The sequence below is a fragment of the Schistocerca americana genome, chromosome 6 (assembly GCF_021461395.2).
Source record: "Schistocerca americana isolate TAMUIC-IGC-003095 chromosome 6, iqSchAmer2.1, whole genome shotgun sequence".
Taxonomy (NCBI): domain Eukaryota; kingdom Metazoa; phylum Arthropoda; class Insecta; order Orthoptera; family Acrididae; genus Schistocerca; species Schistocerca americana.
Window position 1 is genome coordinate 66,237,340 of NC_060124.1, and position 6,000 is coordinate 66,243,339.

Genomic DNA, 6,000 nt, shown 5'->3' on the forward strand with positions numbered 1-6,000 from the left:
GTGAGTTGACTTCAGTGAAGAATCCCTTCAAAGAGACAAAGACGCCATTATCAACATGTAACTGAGTTTGAACGAGGTCATGTAATAGGACTACGAGAGACTGGAGGTCCGTTCTGCGATACTGCAAAAAAAAAAAAAAAAAAAAAAGTCTTGGCAGGAATGTGGCCACTGTACGTGATTATTAGCAGCGGAGGTCACGAGAATGTACGGCCGCAAGGAGACCGGATTCAGGACGGCTACGTAGCATTACAGAGAGGAAACACCATGGCATTCGGCCTACAATGAGTCCAAAAAGTACTCATCTAGCTGCATATCTTTCAGAAAACAAAGTCTGTGTAACATGAAAAGAAATGTAAACAAAATCTAAAGAGCCAGTCATGTAAGAAGTCCCTCGGTAGGTCAAAAAAATGGTTCAAATGGCTCTGAGCACTATGGGACTTAACCTTCTAAGGTCATCAGTCCCCTAGAACTTAGAACTACTTAAACCTAACTAACCTAAGGACATCACACACATCCGTGCCCGAGGCAGGATTCGAACCTGCGACCGTAGTGGTCGCGCGGCTCCAGACTGTAGCGCCTAGAACCGCTCGGCCATCCCGGCCGGCTCGGTAGGTCATTTTTGTTCAAAAGCAAGGAAAGAAATGCATCCAAATCGACAGCAAGATTAACAAAATAGAAAATGTAATAAAAGAGCTAGTTCATAAAGTATTCGTTCAGCATCTGAACATGCCGGAATTCTGCGTACAGTGATTAAACAATAACACTGGCCCACGGCACACACTAGGGTCAACCGTGCGCGGCTCCACTCCATCGCCTGTTCTGGTTCTGAACGGCGACGGTACAGTGCAGTTAGCGTCATGGGCCGTAAGGGTAGTGAGGCGTCGCTGATCGAAAGGAAACTTATTCCGCGCTTACATAATGAGTGCAAATCTTCTTACGAGATTGCTAAAGTAGTCGGTAGACCTAGGTTGACGGTTCAGTCGATAACAGATCTGTTTTGCGCAACAAAATCGTTAAGAAACCAACCACGTACCGGACGCCCTCACACTTTGACTGGTGCCGACTTGAGATTTATCATGAGGCAAATAAAGAAGAAACCTAAAATGAGCGCTCCTAAGTTGGCTGGGGAGTTAGTCTAGAGGAAAGAAGGTATGTGTCAACACAATCAGAAATATCTCCAAGACGTATGGGTATCACGGCCGGGTAGTGCACAAGAAATTTTGGGTCAGTGAACAGAATCGAAAGAAACTTCATTTTGCGAATGAACATAGGTTCAAAAAGGAAGACGTCTGGAATAGCGTAATATTTCCTGATGAGAGTAAATATAACGTGTTCGGGTAGGATGGCAGGCGAATGGTGTGGCGTAAGAAGAGTGCGAAGATGTTGCCACGCAATCTTGTGCCAACGGTTAAACACACTGGTCGCTCCCTGATGGTGTGGGGCTGTGTGATTGCTCCAGGTGTTGCAAAATTACATTTCACAGAAGATACAATGGATCACCATATGTATATCAACATTTTAAAGGACAATCTGAATCTTAGCGCCGAAAAATTGGGCCTGCAAGGAATTTACGCGACCCAAAGCATACGGCTCTAAATACAAGGCTGTGGCTCCTGTATGTTGTTGTTGTTGTTGTTGTGGTCTTCAGTCCTGAGACTGGTTTGATGCAGCTCTCCATGCTACTCTATCCTGTGCAAGCTTCTTCATCTCCCAGTACCTACTGCAGCCTACATCCTTCTGAATGTGCTTAGTGTATTCATCTCTTGGTCTCCCTCTGCGATTTTTACCCTCCACGCCGCCCTCCAATACTAAATTGGTGATCCCTTGATGCCTCAGAACATGTCCTACCAACCGATCCCTTCTTCTGGTCAATTTGTGCCACAAACTTCTCTTCTCCCCAATCCTATTCAATACCTCCTCATTAGTTATGTGATCTACCCATCTAATCTTCAGCATTCTTCTGTAGCACCACATTTCGAAAGCTTCTATTCTCTTCCTGTCCGAACTATTTATCGTCCATGTTTCACTTACACACAAGGCCACACTCCATACAAATACTTTCAGAAACGGCTTCCTGACACTTAAATCTATACTCGATGTTAACAAATTTCTCTTCTTCAGAAACGTTTTCCTTGCCATTGCCGGTCTACATTTTATATCCTCTCTACTTCGACCAACATCAGTTATTTTGCTCCCCAAATAGCAAAACTCCTTTACTACTTTAAGTGTCTCATTTCCTAATCTAATTCCCTCCGTATCACCCAACTTAATTCGACTACATTCCATTATCCTTGTTTTGCTTTTGTTGATGTTCATCTTATATCCTCCTTTAAAGACGCTATCCATTCCATTCAACTGCTCTTCCAAGTCCTTTGCTGTCTCTGACAGAATTACAATGTCATCGGCGAACCTCAAAGTTATTATTTCTTCTCCATGGATTTTAATACCTACTCCGAATTTTTCTTTTGTTTCCTACACTGCTTGCTCAATATACAGATTGAATAACATCGGGGGGAGGCTACAACCCTGTCTTACTCCCTTTCCAACAACTGCTTCCCATTCATGTCCCTCGACTCTTACAGCTGCCATCTGGTTTCTGTACAAATTATAAATAGCCTTTCGCTCCCTGTATTTTACTCTTGCCACCTTTAGAGTTTGAAAGAGAGTATTCCAGTCAACATTGTCAAAAGCTTTCTCTAAGTCTACAAATGCTAGAAACGTAGGCTTGCCTTTCCTTAATCTTTCTTCTAAGATAAGTCGTAGGGTCAGTATTGCCTCACGTGTTCCAATATCTCTACGGAATCCAAACTGATCTTCCCTGAGGTCGGCTTCTACTAGTTTTTCCATTCGTCTGTAAAGAATTCGTGTTAGTATTTTGCAGCTGTGGCTTATTAAACTGATTGTTCGGTAATTTTCACATCTGTCAACACCTGCTTTCTTTGGGATTTGAATTATTATATTCTTCTTGAAGTCTGAGGGTATTTCGCCTGTTTCATACATCTTGCTCACCAGATGGTAGAGTTTTGTCAGGACTGGCTCTCCCAAGGCCGTCAGTAGTTCCAATGGAATGTTGTCTACTCCTGGTGCCTTGTTTCGACTCAGATCTTTCAGTGCTCTGTCAAAATCTTCACGCAGTATCGTATCTCCCATTTCATCTTCATCTACATCCTCTTCCATTTCCATAATATTGTCCTCAAGTACATCGCCCTTATATAAACCTTCTATATACTCCTTCCACCTTTCTGCTTTCCCTTCTTTGCTTAGAACTGGGTTTCCATCTGAGCTCTTGATGTTCATACAAGTGGTTCTCTTATCTCCAAAGGTCTCTTTAATTTTCCTGTAGGCAGTATCTATCTTACCCCTAGTGAGATAAGCCTCTGTCTAAGCTCCTCTATAATACCCCCAAAACAACTTAACACCACTCCTCAGAGCCTAGACATTAATCTTATTGAACACCTTCAGAAAGTATTGGAAGATAGCATCAGGAGAAGACACATTTCTAACAAGAGACCTAAAAGAAGCACTTCGCGACCAATGGGACAAAATTCCAGCCTCTCTGACGGCAAATTTGGTCAAGTGATGACCAGACGACTACAAGCAGTAATAGCTCCAAAGGGGAACTCCACTAAATATTAATTTTTGTAATTGAAATCATATTTTCAGATTGTAAATTTAAAGAAAGTGTACGAATGCGTTTTGAAGTAGCCCTTGAATAAATTTTCCATTTTGTCAAATTTGTTATGGCTACGGATGTATTTATTTCCTTGTCCATCAACAAAAATGATTTACCAAGGTTCGTTGCATATGACTGGATGTTCACAATTTATGTTCCCTTCCTTTCATGTGACATATAACTTAATTTTTTTTAAAAAAATGCAACTAGACGAACACTTTTTGGATTCACCGTATGGCTCTGTGACGCATCGTGCAGCAGCAGTTTGAGTAGCAGCTGCTACTGCAGAGAAACGAACTGTTACAAATCTATTACTTCAAGGGCAGCTCCGAGCCAGTCGCAGTTTAGGTGCATTCCACAGACCCCAAGTAACCACCATTTGAGACTTTAGTCGTGTCAAGCGAGAGCTCGTTGGAGGGTAGATTGGAGATCTGTCGTGTTTTCTAATGAAAGCTGCTTCTGCCTCGGTGCCAGTGATGGCTGTGTGTTGGTTAGGAGGACGCCGTTTGAAGGCCTGTGCGTGCTGGACACACTGGACTTACACCGGGAATTACGGTCTGCGGTGCGATTCTGTACGATACTAGGTGCACTCTCGTAGCTACCCCACGCACGCTGACTGTAAATTCGTACGTCAATCTCGTGATTCGACCTGTTGTGCTGCCATTCATGAGCAGCATTCCAGCGGATGTTTTGCAACAGGATAACACGTCTATATGCCACTGTTGTAAAAAATGGCTCTGAGCACTATGGGACTTAACATCTGTGGTCATCAGTCCCCTAGAACTTGGAACTACTTAAACCTAACTAACCTAAGGACAGCACACAACACCCAGCCATCACGAGGCAGAGAAAAATCCCTGACCCCGCCGGGAATCGAACCCGGGAACCCGGGCGTGGGAAGCGAGAACGCTACCGCACGACCACGAGATGCGGGCACCACTGTTGTAACCCAAGATGCTCTACAGAGTGCAGACATGTTATATTAGCCTGCTTGATCACCAGATCTGTTTCCAATCGACCTCCTATAGGACATCATCGGATGACAACTCCACCGTCATTCACAAACAGCATTAACCGTTTCTGTATTGATCGACCAAGTGTAACAGACGTGGAACTCGACGCCACACACCCATTTACAACACAATGCATACACGTCTGCATGCTTGCTTTCAACATTCTGGTGGTTACACCGCTCAATAATGTACTAACATTTGTCATTTGCAGTGTCGCGCTTACAATACACTGTGATCTTGCAATGTTAATGACTTCAATATGTTACCTAGACAAATGTATTCCCGAAATTTTATTACTCTACATTATTTTTTGGTGCTGCGGATCTTTTTCCGTCAGCGTATATCGTACCGTTGGCTGTATTGCGTCGTACAGCGGGTTGTATTGCGAAATACACTAAAGTTCCAGCAGAGATCGAGGAAAATTCAATTCGCTCCGAACGAATTTCCGCCAGGTACCTCTTTGACCACGATAGCAGAAGAAACTGAAGATTTGATGTGTAACAGTTCTGCATATTGGCAGATAAGATCAGGTCAGCTTTCCAGTAAGTATATCTGTTTATTTTTCTTCGAAATGTTGTCACAGAGTAGACGTAACATTATGTAAGGTAACGGAACAGTTGTCACAGAGCAGACATAAGAACATGTAACCTAACAATCACCATAATTGTTTTATTTCGTTTGCAACTGTTGTTACACATGTATACAATAAATTACACAGTTCACTTGTTTAATTTGCAATTAGATTTTGGTATAGTTTACGACTCTATGCCGCTATGCAAGAGCTCGTGGTCCAACGGAAATGTTCACAGAAAATTTCTCGGGACTTGTTTCGCCTGTTCTGGATAATTATTGCTTACGTGCTGAAAGGCAAGGAACCCAGTCCCAATACACATCCAAATCGTGAAAATTCTGTAACACTCCTGTCTGCTACTGCTGTACCATAACCTTAAAGTTGTAGGCAGGTCGTGAAATAAAACTATCTTGTTAAAGCAATTATGGTATAAAGCAACAGAGCTGTGTTACCCTCTGAGACGAATTTTGTTATGTTGACCGTGTCGTACCTAACGGATGTGGCTTATCGGAAATGAAAGTCAGAATTACGTAAATATTTGAACAGTAACAAACAAAATTTTGCCTATCTGCACTGTTCAACGGATAAAGAAAACGGTCGCCAGCCTAACTAGGCAAGAGAATGATTAACATTCTCGTTCAAGTTATTAGTAACTTCAATGGATAAACACAACCTATACTTTGTCACACGCGAGTGCAGTGAACTCTGACACATACATATGTTTACGGTAAAAAGATTGAAAC